Source organism: Camelus bactrianus, chromosome 17, assembly GCF_048773025.1.
Source record: "Camelus bactrianus isolate YW-2024 breed Bactrian camel chromosome 17, ASM4877302v1, whole genome shotgun sequence".
Taxonomy (NCBI): Eukaryota; Metazoa; Chordata; class Mammalia; order Artiodactyla; family Camelidae; genus Camelus; species Camelus bactrianus.
Window position 1 is genome coordinate 51,721,526 of NC_133555.1, and position 23,359 is coordinate 51,744,884.

Genomic DNA, 23,359 nt, shown 5'->3' on the forward strand with positions numbered 1-23,359 from the left:
CCAATATACATAGCAGCACTATTTACAATAGCCAAGACATGGAGATAGCCTAAATGTCCATCAACGGATGACTGGCTAAAGAAGTGGTATATTTATACAATGGAAAACCACTCGGCTATAAAAACTGACAATATAGGGCCATTTGCAGCAACGTGGATGCTCCTGGAGAATGTCATTCTAAGTTAAGTAAGCACCGTAACAAGGAATAAAGAGAAGTTACCTCTAAGTACAGTTATTTTGATTAAAATATACATACAGAAAGCAAGTCACCCCCACGACTGCTGCCAGGAGGAGCATTTGAATGTAATAGCCCAGCCCAAGCAAAGTAGATTCCGACCTTCTCTCCGTAGAATTTCCTGTAGAAAGACAGAAGGTAGTTTCAGAAGACACACATATTCACTCTGTAGCTTCATCCTCATGTTAATTTCTTTTTTCTTTGTTTTTAAGGTGGGGCATAAATAGGTTTATTTATTTGTTTTTTAAATGGAGGCATTGGGGATTTAACCCAGTACCTCATGCATGCTAGGCATTCACTCTACCACTGAGTTATACCCTCCTTCCATCATACTAATTTCTGATTCTAAATCAAGGGGGCTTTAAGTTTAAACCTCTGACTCAATTCACACTTAAAACATATGCGTTTTCACAGCAGCCCCCAAATTCTACCGTGAAATAAGAAGTATTTTACGTATCATAGAAATACAGATCACTGGTTCACCTGCTGAAGAGAGATAAATGAGAACAGAGCAAAGGAGGGGACGAGGCCGACTCCGGAGCAGATGCAGGGGATCATCACCACTCACTGGACAGTCTGGCACATTCAACAAATCCCACCAAAGATCATTCTTAACAGGCTTGACACAAGTGGACTTCAACTACTGGCTCAGTCATCTGAGTCTGCCTTATCTCGGGAACTTCCCTGGAGCAAATGCATCGTAAACCACAGATAATAAGGAAATGGCTGATAATGATAACAACTGGGAGTGCAATGTCTCTCTGACAAAATATTTATAAAACTCATGTGGGAATGGGAGAGGGCAGGAGGGATGTGGCTGAGTAAGGAACTGCCCTGTATTCTTTGTATCTAGCACGTCGGCTGTTCCTAGGTTTCAAAAACACTTCAATGTTACTCAGTTAAACTGGAGTAGACGGAACAGGCCAGGGAGGCAAGATTAGAAGAAAGGAGGCAGGGCACGAAGCGGTGCCAGGCTGGTCCTGAAAGGGAGACAGACACAGACAGGCAGACACAGAGGGCTTAGGGATGAGGCGGAAAAATGAGGCAGCGGCTCAGGTGTGTTTGCTGCTGCTGCTACTTCCCTCAGCTGGAGCACTGCTGACGCGGCAGTGCTGGGTAAGACCTGTGACTTTCCTCAGCTCTGAGTTCTCTCGGAAGCTTCTGGCTCAGTCTGGAGCTGAGATGAGCTCCGAGGGCTTAGCCTAGGGGGGACTCAGCTCTGAGAACAGCCTAGAGTCCTGAGAAACTTCACGCAGGAACCCCTAGGGCTGGACCAGCGCTCACAGGGCTGCTGTGAGACCAGCTCCATCGTCAGAGACCTGGGCTTGGACTATTCCATGGGGAAAATGGCTGAGCCCGATGCCAAATCAGATAGGAGGGACAAAGTGTGTTCATTCTCATGTGACTGGTCTTTGTGGCCTGGCTCACAGATGGCAGGCTCAGGATGGTGTCTGGCAGAGAAAACCCTGGCAATGGGTTTGAGATGTTTTGGACTCTTTCTTGTTAAGCTTTTTGTAATACATTCTTATCAACTATCCATCCTGAAAATGCCACATTCAAAACTGAAAGAATGTTAGAAGTTGCTTGCTCCAACTGGCCAATGGTAAACACACCCTGCTACAGTTAGAGAGCTGGTCAGGCAGCCTCTGCCTGCATATTTACAATGACGGAGAGTTCATTACTTCCAAAGGTTACATGTCGGCAAGAATGTCAGAAAGAATTTTTGAACCTTAAACAGATGTCTGCCCCCTAGTCCTTGCTGAAAGGCTAGAAATAATGAGGATCCCTTCAAATGTAGTTTTGTCTCATTGTTATCTCTCTCTGTCAAAAACACCCCAATTCTTAACATCAATTTTTCAAAATTCAGCTTTGATTTCTTTTTATCAAACTTATACCATACATTCATTAAAGAGTCAAACAGTTCTCGAACACCGATTGTAAAAAGGAGCAGTTCCCAACAACCACCCCATTTCCTGGTCAGAAGCAACAATGTTCAGCTCCTACTGCTGACTCTTGGAATAAAAACTCCCTATTTCTGACTAATATCCTTGTAACACAGCCTACTGACTTTTTCAGCTTTATGTATCACCTATTTAACTTTCTATTTTGGAAAATGAATATTAAGCTCTCTTTCAAACCACATCTCCTCTACACATCCAAACCTTCATTCTTCCAACCTTTTGATACAAATACATTATAATTTTGATCAGCTCAGTATCCTTGCTTTACATTATTAGGACTCTGTACAGACTGTTCACAGCTGTAGCAAGTTGTCTGCTAGGCTTACTTTTTTATTCCCTACTTTGTTTTTCCTGGAGTTAATAATTGTCTTGGTGGTTCATAGCTTAGATTTCTCTGCGCTTAACAATTCAACCCCATACCTTCTCCTAATGAATAACTTTCTCAATACTTTCCAATTCATTGTCTACAAATTTCATCTCCTTGAATAAATCTCTTCAGATCTCCTTCAACCTGGATTAACGACATGCTAGTCTTGTCACAGAGCTCAAGGGGCCACTAGTGGGAAGCAACAAGGGAATACATGGACCAGGAGAAGGGAACAGATCAACATAATTTCCTTCACAAAACATACTTAAAATAGTGGGAAAATTGTTTTCTTTACAAACACAAACACACACACCAACCCCAAAATCCCATAAAGAATGATTAAATAGCCATCAAACCCATTGCCCTGCCATCAAATTCTGTATAACATAAAACAAAAATAACAGAAGGAATATATCATATAAATATGAATCTCAAGGGGGATGGGGTACACTCAGTGGCAGAGTGTGTGCTCAGCAAGCATAAGGTCCTAGATTCAATCTTCAGTACCTCTATTAGAAAAAAAACATTAGAAACAATAGAAAAATGTATCAACTTTAAATATTTACAAATATATAAACTTCCTCTTTTAAAACTGTTCTACAGGATAATCCGGGTTAATGAGAAAGTGCCTCTTCATGACTGTGATCCTGCTGATAATTGTGGGAGGAAATTAGAGTATGACCACATGAAATAAAATCCCTTATGAAATAATGATCCCGGGTGACAATCATTATTGGCTGCTGTCATCACAAAAAAGAGGGTCAACTGGACATTATGTACCTTATGACAGGAGTACAAAACTTCATATAACAAATATTCTTGCACAAATTTGAACCTCGTTCAGATCAAGCTTTTAGGGGAGGATCAAATCACTTAGCTAAAGCCAATACATAGGATGGAGAAATAAGTCTAACCACAGGGGAGAATGAAATCAACCAAACAGGAAATAGAGAAATCCCTCAGCAATTTCAAGGAAAATGAGAAACAGGAAAATTATAGATTAGAACCCACTTGAGAGATATGCTAGCTGCAATGTGTGAACTTAGTCTGGATCCTGATTTCAACCCCAAAACTGCTTAAAAGTGTATTTTTGTGACAATCAGGGAATTATTTTGTAACCCTAAAAAAAATGAATATTCCAATTGTATTTGAAAGAGACCTTGTCATTTCACTAATGAAAGGTTAAGCTACGTAGGATTGCCTTCAAAATGATCCCGAAGTGGGGGAGGGGAAGAGGTGGAGATGAAAGTTGCAACAACAGTGACTCTGAGTTGATAATTCTGGAGATGGGTGACTGATACAGACAGGCTGGCTGTGCTGTTCTCTCTACTTCTGTACGTGTTTGAATCTTTCCATAAAATGTGAAACAAACAAAAAGACTTCAGTGATTTAAAACCCTCACTTGGAAGGTTAAGAGGTTTGCCCAAGTAGGTGGGCATCTGAATGGGGCACTGAGATTAGGAAGATCAGGCACCTGGCTCCAGGCCGACCTGGGGCTACCTTGACCCTTCTCTTCTCCTCACCATCCACAGCCAGCCCATAACTGCATCCTGTCAGCTCCACTCCCCAAACGCATTCTCCCTGGCTCCCACCATCTCTCATCTGGCCCACTCCAAGAGCCTCCGACCAGGCCTCCCTGCTTCCTGGGTCCCTGCAATTCATTCTCCACATTATCTTTGCAAATTGTGAGAGAAAATTACCTTAGTGCTTAAACTATCATGACTGCTTCTCACTGCACTTAGAGTCTACACTACTTTCCGTGCTCCCGATGCCCTTCTAAACCTCGCGTCTCATCACTCTCACCAGCGTTGGCTCCAGTATCTCCTCAAACCTGCTGAGCACATTTGTGCCTCGGGGCAATGGACAAGCTGCCTCTATTCCTGGGGTGACTTATCCCAGATCCTCAAAGACCAGCCTCCTTATCACCATCTCAGCTCACATGTAACCTTCTCAAAGATAGCTTTCTTGACTCCATTTCCCCCAAGTCTCCCATCTCAACACTGTATTATTTCCTTCATTTCAATCTGAAATTGTTTCCTTATTAGCCCGATTATTTTTGTTTGCTCAGTTGTCCTTGGCCTCCCTCCTCCCAGCAGCCTTGCACAAACAGCATAAGCTCCCGGGGAGCAGCCGGCGCTGATGCTCTGAGAATACACATGCTGAGCGCGACATTACAGTCACGTGGTGTAGTGAAACGGTGTCGAACAGCAGATAGAGCTAAGCAGTGAGAATACTTCTCTTATTTTATAATTTAAGTGAAACCTAACATTTACTCCTGTTTAATGAAGAATTTGGTAGGTCTTTGTTCCCAGTTCCTGGACGGCAACCCCTAAAGCCTTGAAATTTCCCAAGATAGGAGTGTCTTTACTATTCATGGTGGACCCTTGGATGGCTTGTGTTCATGAGATAACTCAGGATGGGGATTGGCCAGCCAGAGACACCAACCATGTGATTAGAGGAGTGGGGCTTTGAGCTTTGTGACAAGTGACTGACCATCAGGAGAGGTAGGGGCTCAAATGTTAGGGCTTTGACTTACAGTTAGTGTTTGGGGTAGCCATGTCAGTAGTGACCCAATAAATCATGTCTTTGTAATAAAGTCTCCAGTAAAAACTTGGGGCAACAAAGCTCAGAGCTCCTGTGAGCTTCCTGGTTGGTAACACTCTTGGAGGACTGTCACACTCAGAAGCCATGAGGGCAACCCTGAGCCCTTCCCACTGGAGTGCTCTCCACAACAGCTCACCTGATGAGATCTAAGGGCTGCTTCTTGTCTATGCTTCGAGGAGGAGCACATTCCCTGTACAGAAGGCCCTGTTCGCTGGGGCAGCTGAGGTCCTCTGATGGAGGCTGAAGTTGCACTGGGAAGCAGAAGCAAACAGGTGAGCGTCACTGTCACCACGTGTTCACATGTTCTGCTAATAAAATGTGGTGCTAACACTTTGTGGTCATTTGTAAATAAGGGGCCCTCCTTTGCCAGAAGGGATGGAGGTACCATATAATTTTTCATAATTCTCACCGAGGATTAATACTAACCCCTTGAGGGTCATTTGCAAACGTGGCTGGAAAGGAACACTTGGATGTTACAGTCCTGGGACCACCGTGGGTACCTGGTGAGGGCCTTGCAGATGCTTAATGTCCTACAACCGGGCCAGTCTTCCACAGCAAAAAAAACTAGGCCACCCAAGTGCCCAAACTGCTTCAGTGGAGGCAGCAGCCCCCTCCTTGGACACCCAGAGGAACCTGGACTCTGGCTGTTTAGGGGCAGGGTCAATTCTAAAACCCAGGCTTTTTTGTCCCCACAATTCAGTAGTTATTCGGTGACAGCACATGGAATATAAACAATAAAGAAACTTGACATGATGTTATATATTTAGCTTACTCAAGAAACAAAATTTAAATCCAGTCATTCTCCTTCCCACCTGACCTACTTTCCTTTCTCCTGTACTAGAACCAGATTATTACCCACCCAGCCTTAGCATGGGTCCTGACTCCACTTACCTCCCTCCCAAACACCACATGAGATGATTCCTCAGCCTGGATGTGGAACCAGCAATTACAACAGGCTTTAGTGGAAAAGAAATGGTTGTGTGCAGATGCCAACTAAACACTGTAGAATCCTGGTGTCCCACATTAGTAATCATGACAGCTGTTTGCAAGTGTCCCCAAAGTTCATTTCAGACTCTCACTGCTAATTTTGCTGGGATATAAATATAAAACATGTGGACTGCTGGGCTGGACTGCTATGCTGAGTCTCTGATCCAGGAAGCTCAGTGTCTGCTCCCTGCAACCAGCTCCCTGTTCTGTTCATGCATGTGCATCAAGCAGCTGTTTAGTGTCCATTTTAGTATCTTAGACAGTGCATTTCAGTATGGTCTTCATCCACAAATACGTGTACCACACAGTAGTAATGATCAATCTCAGTCTTTGCTTTCTTTTGTCTTAGAGAGTCAGATAAACGGATAGCAAGGTAACAAAGTCATAGAGTGCTATAATATAGTATTTCCTTTATTTCAATGACAGGATTTATTTAAAGAGCTTAGATATAACATCTTTGCATTTATGGCATCATTTAGCGTCTGAAGCTCTTACATTTTACAAACTTCATTTCATGCGAGATGTTGTCAGTTAGAGAAGTGCTTCTGAATTTGAGGGGTTGCTGTCATCTCAGATGGAGTCCCTAAAAAATGTCAAAACTCTGCAGTATTGTCATCATGACAAGAACTCAGACAGATGAAATTTGGAAAGCCCTGTGATTTACTAGTGCACAGACAGAAAATGGTATTTCAGAGGGAAAAAGCCTGAATTACAGAAAATGATAAATGAAATGGTCTAACATGCATTTCCCTTACAAAGAACTAATACTTCTTTGGTTGATAATAACATCTGTCAGTAATTATGAAAAGAGCTGGCAAATGCATAGTACTTACTATTAGCCAAGGCTGTTCTAAAATTCAAACAGATTCATTAATCCCCATAGCATCTCTACGAGGTGGGTACTATTATTATCCCCATTTTATTGATGAGGAACTTGATAAACACAGAGGCTAAATGACTTTTACAAGGTAGACAGCGAGAAACCAGCACAAGTGTTCCAGCCTGAGTCTATGCTCTTGGCCACTTCTACCTTTTTTTTTTTTTTTTTTTTTGGTGGCAGGGAGATAATAAGGTAATTCTGGTGGGGGGTGGGGAGGTAATTAGGGTTATTTGTCTATTTTAGAGGAGGTGTTGGGGGCTGAACCCAGGACTTTATGCGTGCTAAGCATGCGCCCCATCACTTGAGCTGTACCCTCACCTCTCGAGTCTATGCTCTTAGCTGCTAATCCACACTGCCCCACATGGTAACTCTGGGGGAACTACAGTTCATTCATTCACCCACTTGTTAAACTCAGCCTTCCTGGTGCCTGGGATTCAGCAGTGAACAAGACAACATGGTTCCTGCCCTAAATGGGCTTGTCGACTCCTGACATATTATCTTCATTTTACCCAGGAAGTAACAAGGTCAAGAAGACTCACCTTTTCCTGTTAACACCGGAGGATACATGAAGTGCTTTATTTCATTTCTGCCATTTGACTTACACCATGGGAAGGGAAAGCTGCCTTGCAGATCCCGGAGCTCACAAGCCAGTTAATCCTGAATTTTTTTTTAAAACTGTCCCTTACTTGATACTTGATCTGAGAAAGGATGAAGTAAACCTAAATAGATTCTAAGAAAGCATGTGGTTTATACAGGGTAAATAACCAGCCACTGTTTACTATCCTAACAGGAATCTGTAGGCATATTTCTTTTCTTTCTCTTTTTTCATTTTTATGGGCAGCTTTTAAAAACCAAACCAAACCAACAAAACCAAATCACTTATAATTCAACAGCAGGTTCTAAATCACCCCCAAGACAGCAGCTAAACTCGGTTTAGACTTACAGTGAGGCTCCTGGTGGTTGGATTGATGAATGTATCTCTATCCTGAATATAAAAGTCGTTCACGCAGCTCTTCTCAAATAGGGCAATGAAAAACTCTTGTTCCGGTTGTTGATACTTTCATCCACTTGGAGGACTTTCATAAAACAGCTGAAGGTATCAAAGGCTGAGGACACGGTTTTCAGATGATTGGGATTCAGAGGCAATTTTATGTACAGTATCTCAGCGTATGTACAGAGCACCTCCCACAGGGTGTGTACATTTGCAAATACAAGCTTGTCATCCAAAACCTATATTGGGAGAATGAAAACACAAACCAGGAAACTATTTTCACATTTTTAGTACACAGATTTTTCTTACATTGCTGGTAGTTAAAGCACTTGTGCAAACACACACAGATATGACACTGGTAAAAGTGAAGATATAATGAAAATAGATTTGCAAACCATCATACATTTTTGCCTTAAAGTTAATTTCTTTGTTGAAATTACTGAAAAGTTATTTAAAATCCTTACAATTCATTCATAAAATAACCAATGTTTTAGATGAAGAAAAGTAAACTTGTTAACTTTTAGTCCAAATTAGTAACTAAAAATAGAAACACGAAATAATTCTTTGCAGGGGCATTGTAATGACAATTTTTTAAATTTCTTAAACCTAGGACTATTTACATATCTGTTCAATATAATGTTAAACAGCCATTAAAAGGGATTTAAAAGAATTATATTTATTAATATGGAATATATAATAAAAGGAAAAAGAAAAAAATGTGAAATAATAATTTTCATTTTTGGAAGGGAAAAATATCTACATTTGAACAAAAAAATGTTTAGAAGGATTTTAAGATTCTTTATGTATAACTAAGGTACAGATGATTTTTAATTCCACTGTTTTTAATTCCATTGGATTTTAATTCCAATGTTCTTTCATTTTCAATTTTGGGGGAAATTTTTATAATAAAAAAACTTTAAAATTGTTCTTGCATAAATACATTAATAGATATATTTATGACTACATTCTCTGGCTATTAAAAAAGATCTCCTAGCTTTGGATCTGAAACATACATTCCATAATGCAGATTCTGACTGACTCGCCTCCCAGTCCAGAGCAAAGGCACGGCTAGGGTGACATGTTTCAAATATCATTCCAGGGAACATGCAGGCTCCCAGCCAACGGCTGCAAAGGGACTGACACTGATCTGCTTGCTCCCAGCTGCAGACCATCACAGATGAGTTTAGATTCATAGGCTCAAGTTTTCTCTGTCAAAAGAAATCAGAAAATGTTAGACTTTTACTTTCACCACGGGAACAAGAAGTTGTTTGATTTTCTTTTATTAAAAAAAAAACAACAAACCAATTTGAACCTGAAGAAAAGACATTTGCTCAAAATACCACAGTAGCAATGAAGGTGCTCTGGCTGGCAGGGACTTGTTGGATTCCTGTGAGTGCTGGACTCCTCACATGGAATTCCCTTGGCACTCCAGAAGGCCTGTGGTTGTCCCCATGGGTTTGTGGCCATATGTGGTGCACAAAAGTCTCTGGCTTTGCCACAATTTCAAAGCCTTTTTTGGCTTATGAAAGGCTTTGCACTCAAATGGAGTTTTCTTGAGTCCACTCACTGATGTCATTCACCAGAGTTATAGTCCAGATCTGACATTCTAGACTCTTAAAATCTTGCAGACATTCAAATGGTTCAGGTTTGGATGTGTATTCACCTCTGCAGGCCTGGACCAAATTCCATAAAGCCACCCGGACAAGTTCAGCAAAATGCAAAGACATTTTTCTTTCTGCAAGACTGAAATGTCTGTGAAGCTATAAAAACTTCTGCATCTACAAAAATAGGGAACCAACTCATCAATAACATATCTATCCATAATGCATGGACATTTGAAAAAATACTGTATTTACTCCTATTAAATTCTATCTGGCTTTTGCCAAATTGTGTCCTAAACTGTAAGGAAAGTATATAAATGTAGAGAATTTTTGACCTTTTAAGAGAAAAAGGAACCCTCCTACTCGGTTGGTGGGAATGTAAATGTTGCAGCCACCATGGAGGACAGTATAGAGTTTCCTTAAAAAACTGAAAATATACTTCCGTGTGATCCAGCAATCCCATTCATGGGTATATGTCTGGAGAAAAATATAATTCAAAAAGACACATGCACCCCAGTGTTCACAGCAGCACTATTTACAATAGCCAACACACTGAAACAACCCAAATGTTCACTGGCAGATGACTGGATAAAGAAGTTGTGGTATATTATATATATATGTATATTTACATATATACACGCATATACACACACATATATACACATGAACACACACACACAATGGAATACTGCTCAGCCATTAAAAAATTAAATAATGTCTTTTGCAATAACATGGATGGACCTACAGGGTATTATGCTAAGTGAAATATGTCAGAGAAAGAAAAACAAATATTCTATTTATTAACTTATATGTATATCTAAAAAATAAAACAAATTAATTACTATAATAAAACAGAAATAGACTCACAGGTACACAGAACAGACTGGTGGTTACCAATGGGGAGAAGGAGGAGAGGGAGGCAGGAAGGGGGTAAGGGATTGAGAGGTAAAAAGTACTATGTATAAAATGGATAGGTTATAGGGCTGTATAATACAGCACAGGGAAATATAGCCATTATTTTATGGTGACATTAAATGGAATATAATATATAAAGATGTTGAGCCTCTGTGTTGTACACCTGAAAATAATATGATGGAAATCAACTACTCAATTATAAAATACTTAATCAAAGTTTTTTTCATATTATTTGCAATAAGTTAGAAGCCAGCACTGTCAATAGAAACATAGTGCAAGTCACAATTTTCCAGTAATCCCATTTAGACAATAAAAAGGAACAAGTGTACTTAATTCCAGGAATAATTATATTTATCCCAAAATATCCAATATACTATCATTTCAAAAGTGATTAACACTTTGAAAACTTTTAATAAATGTTTTACATTATTATTGTTGTACGAAGTCTTGAAAATATATTATGTATTTTCCACTTATAGAACATCTCAATTCACAATAGTCACATGTGGCTGGTGGCTACCATACTAGACAGAGCAGATTACACCATTCACACTTCTGATAAATAACCTGCTCTTATTTATTTAAAAAACTTCCAGAAAAGGCTTTAGATATTCCCTATATCTAACAAAGCAACCTTGACGGGTGAGGAATATCTTCATTATAAAGTGAAAAATAAAGGTAAGAGAGCCATGGTTACATGTAAGTTAATGTAACAATTCCTTCTTAATTCATTCAGGACTTTACAATCTTTCTTCATATTCCAAGGATTCACTGTCACTGTGCAATGTTTTTCACTATAATCATCTTTGGAATTGAGAGGCTTCTGATGACCCTGCTTTGTGCATCTGTACATAAAAGAAAATAACAAAACAGAGAAAAAGACCTTATTAAAGATAATTTAGGGGGGTATAGCTCAAGTGAAAGATCATATTCTTAGCATGCACAAGGGCCTGGGTTCAATCCCCAGAACTTCTTATAAAAATAAAATAAATAAAAACATAATTACCACCCCCTGCAAAAAATTAATTAATTACTTTAATTAAAATTTAAAAAAAGATAATTTAGAGAAGCCTTATCAGGCTACAAGAGCTACAATGAATGCCCCTCCCCCATTAATTTAGAAGAAGTTTCACAATATTTCCCAACATAAAGGCTAAAATATAATTCGGAACACTTCCTGATGGTCAGCATCATTTTAACAAAAATGTAGATAATTACTTCCCTGGTGTCAAAGCTCTGTCAGAGATGGGCACAGAAAATTTAGTAAAAATTATTTTGCAACTACCTTTGAAAGAAATGCTGAGAAATGATCTTTTCTGTTGGAAATTAGCCTGCTTTTATATTCTGCAGTAGGCATACGTGTTTACAAACCAGGCAGGAACTGGATCATATTTTACACATACTTTAGAAACTGATTTGAATTTTGCTCTCTACCTGCAAGGCTATTTCTTATGTAATAACATAAGCTGGCCACTATACTAAATTTTGTTTCCCTGTTTGCTTAATCCTCACAATTCTGTAAGCTGCTATTATTACACCCATATAACAGACATAGAGCTTGAGACAGAAAATAATTTGGGTAACTTGGTAAATGGTGGAGCTGGGTAATATCGCAGCCAGTCTGACACTCAAGTCCATTCTTCTCACCGATGTCTGATACTGCTGCCTACATTCAGCAATGACTCCTGATTTCATATTTAAGTGTGTCATTTCTAAAAGTGCAAAGCTATATTAGTACTGCTGTGTAATTTATTCTTTTTAGATGTGATTGCCAAAAAAACAAAAACAAATAAAATCAGGGTGCCACTGAGGGGAGGGCGAACTGCATAAGGATGGACACAAGGGGACTTTATGAGGACACAGTTGCACAACTCTAGAAATAGTTAAAATGGCTGACTTGTACAATTATAATATGTGAATTGTATGGCCTGTAAATTACACCTTAATACAGCTATTAAATTAAGAAACTGAGATACCAAATTAAGACTAAAACACATATATATATATCATACATAGTACAACAGGCAAATATCATTATTTACTGCACCATTTTCCTTCATGCAGCTTCCTTTCCTCACCTGTTAATGAAAGGATGATTCATTTTTAAAATAGCCTTTTAATTTATTCAGCAAATAATTTTTGACGGCCTACAATGTACCCAGGACTACTCTAGGCACTTGGAATAGATCAATAAACAAAACAAAAGTCCTGTCCTCATGGAGCTTGGTTGGAGTCTAGCTGGGGTGGGGGGTGGAGATGACAATACACACAACAGAGCAGCAGAGGAGGTGGCATGCTAGGAAAGAGGAACCATGGAAAAAAGTAAAAAGGGCAAAGTAAAGAGAGTTGAGGGTATAGGATGAGGGTGATGTTGTATTAAATACCAGAGCAGGGCACACTGTGAACTGAGGTTAGAATTAAGACTAGGAGGTGAGAAGTCCCAGGAGGACGGAATAACCATCACCAAGGCCAGCGTGACCTCGCATGTTCCAGAATGGGGGCACGGCTGGAGCTGCGGAGAAGGGTCAGTGCAGATCCTGTATGGCCTTGGAGGACATTGTAAGGACTGTGGCTTTTACCCGGAGTGAAATGGGGAGGCACTGCAGAAGGACGACACAATCTAACTTAGGTTTTCAAGGCTCACTTGACTGCGGGGTGAGAATAGTGCAAACGGGTCAGAGATGAAAGGTGGGAAGCTACTGAGAAGGGCTATGCAGGAGGAGAGGACAGTGGCTCAGGGCAGGGAAGCAGCAGTGGAAGCAGGAGCCATGGTGAGAAGTGGCTGGGCTCTGGATATGTTTTAAAGGCAGTGTCAAACCAGATCTATTGACAGAATTCATGTGGTATGTCAGTGAAAGTCAGAATAACTCCAAGATTTTTGACCCAAGCAGCTGGAAGGATTAAGTTTCCACTAACTGAATGGGGGAGGCTGCATAAAGAACCAGTTTGGGGGGTAGGAGGACAAAGAGCTCAGTTTTTACACATGTTGGTTTTAAGATATCAGAGTTCCAAGTGAAGATGCCAAATCAGCAGAATATTATAAGAGTCCAGAGTTTGAGAGAAAAAGTCTAACGGGAGACAGAACTGTGGGAATCATGGGTCACACAGGTGGTACAGGAAGACATGAAACCCAGGTACTCAAACATTAAGATACCCTGGCATTAACCATAGAAGTTATCCTTGAGGGCTTGCCTACTAGGTGAGGATATCAGTCCTATTTCCCGACCACCCGAGTTTTAAAAAGGAACTTACAAATGAATTCGTGCAAGACACTGCCTCCAGTGTGTGGGATCAGAGCTGTAGTCAGAGAATGGGATGGTGCACGCTACTCCCTATGGCACATTGTGTGTGTGTGTGTGTGTGTGTGTGTGTGTACGCATATTTGTGTGAGCAGGGGGATGAGTTACACCTGTCTTAAGAAAAAGAGGTAGAAATTCTAGAAGCCGAAAGATGAAAGAATATCCAGATCTGGTAGAGGGAACAGGGGAAACACTGTGTACTGTAAGACATATCCCCATAATGCCATTTCCCACCATTCTTTTATCAGGAACACAGTTGGAACCTGGGGAATTATGTAGATACGTGTGATGTACACAAATTTTCTGACTATGTAACACTAAATATCTACATATGTAGCAAGTTAATGATATTTATATCTCCTTCAAGTTTAATAACAAGTTCACAACAGAAGGAAAATAAAATATTGAGGACTGGTAGAATTATCCTTGAAGGCCTTTCAATGCTCAGAATGGAAGCAAAAGCGGCTTCACCCCACAAAGTATGTCATTAAGAGTCAAGAATGTTTTTTATTTGCTTAAGAAATTGAGAGTTACAACTTCCTGCTTTAAAGAGTTAACTTTAAGACAGATACCATACTATAAACAACATCTATACTGGTGCTTTCTTAAAGCTATTTTTAGTTCCTGCTTGTTCTGATGTACTCCAGAAACTCTGCAAAGAAAACCTTCTATTCAAAGGCTTAAAGGAATAAAAAAAGAAATAACACCGCATTCTTTTAAGTGTTCTCTGTACTGAAAGTCATTTGCAAATGCAGCACTCTGCCACATATCTACATTTTTAACAATAAAGACTTTTGTGCAATTTTTCAATTGCTATGTGACTTTGCGTCAGTCTCTCACTCAGAAGCAGAATGGAGTACCAGAAAATGACACATCATGTCTAAAACTACAGATGTGGAATATGAACTTACACCAGGAAACAGCTAAGTGGGAGGGTAAGGTTTACCTTTTAAGTTACCGTAAGTGCAGTTACACTTTCTCCCTGCTTCCCCTGTGAAGTGAAGAACTAGTCTTTTCCAGGAAAGCTCTCATTCTGAGTACTGTTTTCTTTAAAATATTTGGAGATTTTTTTTAAGGTTCTTTCACTTTTAAGTCTTTCCCCAACTCTACATCCCATAACAAGTGTTAAAGTTATCCAATAGCCTATTGTTACAGAATATACTCTACAAAAGCTGAGGTTTCCCAGGGCTTGGATCCCACAACTCTGCTACCAGATAATCCTAAATCCTTCCTTCCATAACTGACTCTTCTACCAATTCCCAGCTGCGGGCAAATTCGGCTTCTCAGCCCAGTTAACTTTCTAACTCTGCCTACGAACACTCTACTGCCAGTAAGGGAAATCTAAGGGAGCCAACAAAGCCCCTAGTGAGGGTTGCCTCCTTCAAACAATCAAGAGGCCATCACCAAGCAAATATTTAAACCTACTGCAAAACTTCCGAAGACATCTTACAAACAATATAGTTTATATAGATTCATACTATTTGCTCTGGAATAGTGATTTCCAATGGAGGGAACAAAGGACCACATGACCCAAGCAATTATTTAAAACTGCACATAACTATCCCTCTTCACGTGAGGATTCAGGTAAGCCTGTCTTATAGGTCTAGGTGTAACAGAATGGCAGCACCCCTAGCAGTAGGGTGAAAAGCAGCGAGGTAGACTTTTAGTGAAAGGGAGTGATGTAATAGGACCCACCGCCCACTTACCTCCCACCACAGGACAATCATCTCAGATCGAGAACAAACAATTTGGGAAACAGAGGTTGTTTATGTTTTTATGGTATCTGGTGGAAATAATGCCCTGAGTCACGTGAAGTTGTGGCTGCAAAATTGAACAGGAGACCAGACATTTTCACATTCAGGACACAAATAATCAGCCCCCGAGTGGTCACCATATCTGCTCTCCCCTTTGCCTGTTCACCCCAAAATCTGCAGGACTCTCCTTCTTGCAGTGACACCCACCATTTCTCACAAATTCCTGCCAAGTTCACGTCAGCAGCTGGTGGTGTCAAAGTCAACATTTGTACTGCTCTGAAGTCTCTCCATTACTTTATATCCTTCTATTTTCTCTGTTGTCTTCCTAGCTACCCTTGCATTCAGAAGCTGGTTAATGCACTAACATTGACTCTGTAATCAGTCCAGGATATAGGAAGCAGAGATTCAACTGTAACCAGTCCCAGAATACTTGACATGCCACTCTAGTGTCCCAACAAAATACTCTGGCATCCCTCATCTCACCCAAAGAACCACTGAATTACTTAGAGGTTGTAAAAGTAGAGGGTTTCTCTACTGGGAAACACTGGCTTGTGGTAGAGTCTTGATTTCAGTTTTGCAACTAGTTACAGGCAAAAAGACATGGTCCACAAATTTTCTTCAAGCGTTTGGAATTTAAACTTTTATTAGATACAGAGCCGGCGGACTAACCGTAATCTATGAACATATGGTCATATTATAAAATAATGTCCATGTCTGCCTTACAGCCATGTAAGAACTTGAATTACACCTGCATCCTGTAGGCCTTTAGAATTGGATGTGAAGCATCCTGTGTTAAAAACCTCCTATCCAGTCCCAGAACACCTTAAAGACAACATCACATTAATGCCACTGAATACATTAGTATAGAACTTGTATGGTTAAGTTACATCTCCAATTTCCCAGAGCTGGAAAGCAGATGCCTAGAAAGGCTGGAAAAGCCCAACTACCAAAACAGCTCAAAAGTTGAAGCAGACTCCTGCACCTCCCAGGGCGGAAGGCGGAGGGTGGAGGGGGCATTGCCAACCACACTGTCCTCCCCCAGGACGTGGCATGTGGGGAAGCAGGCAGGAGTGGGTGGCTGGGACTCAGAGGTGGAGAGGTGATGAAAGCAGGAGTGGAACTGCTCTGGTCCTAGAACAACAGAGCTGTAAAAAGCTCGGCTTCAGTTCAACCCGCTTTGTCTCCCACTTCCCCTCCCACCTAAGTGACAAACAGAGCACAGTCAGGCACTTTCTGCCCATGACGGTGACTACTAGCAGGAAAGGGACCAGGATAAAAGCATGTCCTACAAAACATCAGTCTGATTTTAAAGACTGTGTTATAATCAATGAACAGCAGTGTCAGAGAGGGACACTTGTGAGGTGCTCAAATAGGGAGGAAGAGGCTGAGGATCCATTTCCAGCACTTCCATGTCTTTTATCACTCCTATTTCTGACCTTTCCTTTGCCACGTTTTGTAGCACTGCCATCACTGGCAGGTAAAGGGGCAGCAATGAGACTTGGCCGTTTGGCTGATGGGGCTACATTTCCCAGCACTGGAATGAAAAGGCACTGGAAGAGGAGCAGCTGGAAGATGTGAACCGCGGTCCTGGCCTGTGCCAAACACTAAACAGGTGACCCTGGTTTAGGCTGTTAGTCTCTCTGGGCTTCCAGCTGTTTACTTATAAAAGAAGGTTTTGTCATTGCACAAATATATCCAATATGAAATGTAACGTGAAAGTCAAACATAATGACAACTCACCTGCTTGCCTCAGGGAACAGTAAAAGCACTGAACACTATGTGAATGTAAACACAGAGTTAAGAAAACTGTTGAGGTAAAGCGCTAAACTGAACATGGAGATAAAGTTTTATGGATTTTCTTGGCTTTCTTTTTTAATTGCAACACTGAATTAATAGTTATTAGCTATACTCCAAACCACCACCCCTGCGAATAAAGTAGGTTAGCACTGCCTGGATGCCTGCTATTGCCCGATGCTAAGCAGGGTGAAGGTATAAAGGAGGCTGAACAAGGGAGTCTTCTCCAGTTACCAGCTAAGTGAGGAGACACATTGGAAACCAACCGGCAATGGTACCAAGTCAGTACTCAAAGACTAGATTACAGGCTACCGATCATGAACAGTGCAGAAATACAAAGAGGAGCTAGAAGTATTTGGGTAAATAGGGAAGAATCAATGAAGGGGATGGGGGTCCAACTAGTTCTCAGGGCAATTCTAAGCTGTTTTAACTGAGGACTGGATAGGAAAAGACTGGTGACTCCTGGATTTTAATAAGGCACAGGTTACCCTAGGAGGCTAAGTCACATAATGATTGGAACAAATAAGGTAAGGCCAAAGTGATTAAGGGTCGAGACTACCTGGCTGAGATCTGGTTATGGTAAGTCTTTGACTTGACTCTAGATGTTGGAGGGTCAAAACTGAAGGTTGACTGAAAGGAGGGGAGAGAATATCCAAGAATTCAGCAGAAGGAAAAATTCTTGTATCAGGGATGAACGCTCTTCATCAGAGTATCAGCAATCAGAATAGACATTTGAAACCAAAAACATACAGTTCCAGAAGCCAAGAATATGTGGAGGGTTGTGAGAGAAATATAAATCAAAGACCATTCCAAGCCTTTGGGTATTCAAGACTAGAAGAATGATTATGCCACTGAATAAATGGATACGCTGCAAGAAAAATGATTATGAAATCAGCTTTAGACATGTTGAATCTGACATATGAGCTAAGAGTAGGTGTTCTCTAAGAAGCTCAAAATTCAAAACTGAAGCACAGATCTAGAGTACAGGCTTAAGATGCAGATGGACAAGACATGATAAATCTCCTAAAAGAAAACATACGCAAAACATTATCTGACATAAATCTTAGCAACGTTCTCCTAGGGCAATCTACCCAGGCAATGGAAATAAGAGAAAAAAACAAAAGGGACGTAATTAAACTCATAAATTTCTTCACAGCATAGGCAACCATAAGTAAAACAAAAGGAAACAACAACCTACGAATGGGAGAAAATATTTGCAAATGATACGACTAACAAAAAAGCCTTAATTTTCAGAATATATAAACAGCTCATACAACTTAAAAACAAAAAAACAAACAACTCAATCCAAACATAGGCAGAAGACCTAAACAAGCATTTCTCCAATGAAGACACAAATGGCCAATAGGCACATGAAAAAATGCTCGATATCACTAACAAACAGAGAGATTCATATCAAAACTACAATGAGATATCAGCTCACACCAGTCAGAATGGCCATCGCTCAGAAGTTCATGAATGATAAATGCTAGAGAGGCTGTAGAGGGAAGGGTACCCTCTTACACTGCTGGTGGGAATCCAGTTTGGTGTAGTCATTATGGAAAGCATGGAAATCCCTCAAAAAACTAAAAGTATACTTACCCTATGACCCAGAAATCCCACATCTGTGTATATAACTGGAAAGAACTCCAATGTGAAAAGATACCTGCACCCCAGTGTTCATAGCATCACTGTATACAGTAGCCGAGACATGGAGGCAAGCTAAATGTAGCAACAGATGACTGGATAAAGAAGTTGTGGCATATTTATAGACTGGAATATTACTCTACCATGAATAGGACAAAATAAAACCATTTGAAGCAACATGGGTGGAGCTAGAGATCGTCATTCTAAGTGAAAGCAGCCAGAAACAGAAAAATACCAAATGATATCACTCATATGTGCAATCTAAAAAAATAGAGAAAAAGACACTGTGAACTCATCTACAAAACAGAAACAGACTTGCAGACTTAGTCAACAATCTTAAGGTTACCAGGGAAAGGGGATGGCAAGGGATATATTTGGGAGTTTGAGATTTACAAATGTTAGCCACTATATATAAAAATAGATTTTAAATAAAGTTTCTTCTGTATAGCAGAGAAACCTATGTTCATTATCCAGCAATAACCTATAATGAAAAAGCCTATACAGCCACCAACTGAGGAAGCAAGAGAAGAAAGGAGAGTTAGTTATGCTGGGCTAGAGCCCACTTCCAAAATCATTGTCAGCCACTGAGGCTGCCCCGAGGGCACTGAGCACTCCTCCCAGGGACAGACTGACATGACATGCGTCCTGTGAACATGGGGCAGCAGAGGCCGTCCACAGATCTGGCCCTGGGGGAGATGGGAGCAAGTCCACCTGATCCCCTTGGGGCAGCACCCCTCCCCGCAGACCCCGCCTCCTTACTGCACCGCTCCTGCCTCTCAGGAACCCACTGACTTGAAAACAAGTGATCCACGAACCTGGGGCAGCGGCAGGGAGATGGGCAGCGACCTGGCAGGCTGGTCGACTTGCCCCCTTCTCTCCCACGGCCTGTCCAGGGCTCGGCTTTTGCTGCTCCAGGCACGGTCCGCAGGTCAGCCTGCTTCTGGAAGGAGGGCGCGGTGTGGTCGAAGGCAGTGGCGGGTTATGGGGTCTGCCCATGAGAGCCCGTGGATTGGCTTCAAACTCCCCAGCGCATGGCCTGAGATTGGCCTCTGCTGCCCCAGATTCGTGGAACTCAGGTTACAGGCCAGCCTGCTCCTGGAAGGCAGGTGCTGTGCTGTCAGGGAATGGCGGCGGCTGCGATGGCGGGACTGGGGCTGCCCTGTGAAAGCGCGGGGTTTGCGACCATTTCCCGCTGTTGCTGCAGCCATCCCAGCACACTGATCACACTGCGCCCACCTCCCAGGGGCAGCCTGACCTGTAACCTGAGTCACAAGAACCTGGGGATTTAGAGGCCGCCCCCAAGGTCAGGCCGCGGGGAAGATGGGAGCAAATCCAGGGGCTCTCATGGGGCAGACCCCATTGCATCCGAGGCCCCGCGACCGCACCGCACCCGCCTCCCGGGAGCAGGTCATGGTCTGAGGGCCAGTCAGAGATGCTTCGGAGCCGTCCGGTGCCCTCCCACCTCCCGGGGCAGTACCTGCTCTCCTAAACCCGGGTATAAGCGGCGGCAAAAACGCGGGGTTCAGGAACTACTAATAGCGGGGTTACCACTAACCACAGCGGCGGCTGGGAACCGCCTCAGGGTCCTAACCGGATGCGCGGCCGTGACCTCACCTCCGCACCCCTCCCTGTGCGCCTCCTCAGTCGCACAGCCCAGGCGTCACCCGCCGGCTTCGAGCAGCACGCCCCCACCAGCGCCCCCTTAACTGCCCGGGAGCGGCAGCCAAACCAAGGGCAAGCGGCGGCCCAGACCCCAGGCCGTGTTCCTCTTCCAGGAGCTGGTCCAGGAGCAACCGGCTGCCGCCAGCTTCCACTCGTTCTGGGCGGGTTCCGGCGTCCGCGCATCTGTCCGTCAGCGCGTGCGCGCCCCTCCTCCTCCTCCCTCCTGCAGCGCAAACTGCTCGGGTGGGTCTCCTGCTTTACCAGACCTGGCCACTGGGGCCGGGAGGAGCCAGGTGGTGCCCCTCCTGCTCGTCCCGCCGGGTCTCCATCCCCAGAGCCTTCACCCCGCCACCGACTGGGTCCTGGCACTGAACTAGAACCACGACTTCCCTGGGCCAGGCCACACCCCACCAGCCCCACTTCCCCTGCTCACCTTCCCCTCCCTGTTACTACCCTCCCACCCCTGGCCAGGCCCAGTCTCCCACCAGACCTTAAAGACAGGGCTTCTTCTCCTCACACCGAGGTCTGTGCTCTGACACTCCGTCCTGCTTGGTCCTAACCTATGGCCCCTACACACTCATGCCTCACCAAAGGACCCCCAAAATCCTGAAACTATACTCCTCACCTCTCAGCCAGGTCAGTTCCAATCTGAGCGGCCCCACACTCCTCAACCTATACCCCCTCACCATGGGATCCCCTTCACTCTGAGTGCACCCCTACCCTAAGCTCACTCCCTCACCTCTAACCCTGTGGTTGGGGTGGGGAAATCTGAGCTCCAGTAATGATGACTACTGCCACCAGCGGGGGATCCAGCCTAGTGTGCACCTTCATAGTTAGTGTCTGAGGCTACAGGGTGAGGCAGGCTGGGCTGAAAGAGGTTCCAATTCCCGCCCTGGCACCCTGATCCCCGCACCCTGTGTCTCATCTGACCCGATGGGTCAGGGTGATCCCAGGCTGCCAGCCAATGGCCTGTGGGCCTTGGGTGGTTGATGGTCCTGATGGTGATCTGGACCCCTAGGGCGGAGGCACGCGGACCTTTGGGGTGGGGGAGTTCAGAGGGTGCACTTGAGCCCAGGGGTAGACAGCAGATGGTGGGCTGTGTGCATGGGGCTGTGTGCGTGGCCTGGCCTCAGCCCAGGTGGGTGCAGGTATCTTGTTCATTCACACCAGGCCAGAGGGAAGAGGGACGGGAGCTTTCAAAGCATCAATTTTAGGAAGCCAAGGCTGGAGAGAAAAGTAGGAATGTGCACTGTCCAGGCCACCATGGATCCCGCCGTGACGCTGGTCCCTTGCATCAGGGGAGACTGGCAGTTAACTGGCCAATGAGACATCCCCTGCTGTGGTATAGTTTACAGGCAATTGAAGGGATTTTGACAGGTAATTTTAATCCAATAATTGTCACTTTCTCTGCGGGAGATCAGGTCCAAAGTCATGGTGAATCTGGCAGGGACCCTGCCTGAACTGCAGCCTGGGACTGTAGAGGACCCACCCAGGACTCATCCTCTTAGCTCTCACCCAAAGGCACTGTAATAGAGAAGAACAAATCTGACTCCATATTGGATCTTTTCCTTTCCTTTAACCCTCTGCCGTGTTTTCTAGGCTTAGTCTTGCTAGCTCTGCAACTTTTGTAAAACAATGTTACCTTTAGGCTGAAATAAACAGAAGATCCTATTCTCAAAATCTGACCTTTAAGGATATTAACACTTTTGCACTCTTATAAAGATAACAAGTTGCAGAATAGAAAAAGTTTGTTTTGTTGCAGGTGTTACAGGAACACGGTGATCTGATTCACGTGGACAGCTGCAAAGGATTCAAAGGACAAAGAAATCCGACACCAAGAAGTTTGCAACAACCAACCACAGCCCCTCCCCTATTTACTAGAAAAGGAGCCTGAAGTCTGACTTGGGGAAGATGGTTCTCCAAGATATTAGTCTGCCATTATCTTGGTCTGCAGCTGTCAACGTAGACCAGGTCATAGGGCCTCTGTAAAACCTCTAACAAAGCAAAAGTTATTTTCTATTCTGCAACTTGCTGTCTTTATATAAGTGCAAAAGTGTTAATATCCTTAAAGACCAAAGACTTGAAAATAGGCTTTCCTGTATATTTCAGGCTAAAGGCAACACTGTTTTACAAAAGGTGCAGAGCTAGTAAGATTAAGCCTAGAAAATAGGGCACAGGGTTAAAGCCAAAAGGATAGATCTTCTATGGAGTCAGATATTTTTCTTTTCTATTATAGTATATTCTAATTTTGTTTTAAGTTTACAAGAATAAAGTTTAGCCTTTTCCCATTTTAAATTGTGCAATTTTAAGGAGCATTAAGTGCATTAAAAATGTTGTGAGACCAACACCACTGGTTTAGACAATTGCCTTCCTCAAACTAAAAGCTTGTATACAAAGCGCACCCCACATCCTACCACCCCCAGCCAATGAGAAGCACTAATCCCCTTTCTCTCTCTGTCTTAACCTATCCTGGATGTTCCCTATCAATGAAATCATATAAAAGGTGGCTTTTTTTTCTCGCTGCCCTCATATCTTAAGTAGGGACGGGTGAATTTTTTGTTTGTTTGTTTTCACGTGAATTAGCATTTTTGTATTTTGAGAGGGAAATCCAGATGGATTAAAGATGAGACGTACCAAATGAAGCCCTTTTGGTAACTCTGTGCAT

At 42.7% G+C, this 23,359-nt stretch overlaps 1 long non-coding RNA gene across 2 annotated transcripts; it reads right to left on the bottom strand.

The window, feature by feature from the left end:
* Positions 1-306: 306 nt before the first annotated feature.
* On the bottom strand, positions 307-20,920 carry LOC141573811 (uncharacterized). Of its 2 annotated transcripts, XR_012500150.1 has the most exons (6): positions 20,647-20,914; positions 11,109-11,386; positions 9,039-9,233; positions 7,978-8,264; positions 5,304-5,418; positions 307-356 (listed from the first exon to the last, which is right to left on the bottom strand). It is a non-coding gene; the product is annotated as an uncharacterized LOC141573811 (long non-coding RNA). The 2 variants fall into 2 exon arrangements; XR_012500149.1 differs by lacking the exons at positions 307-356; positions 5,304-5,418 and having other exon boundaries at positions 7,785-8,264; positions 20,647-20,920.
* Positions 20,921-23,359: the final 2,439 nt, after the last annotated feature.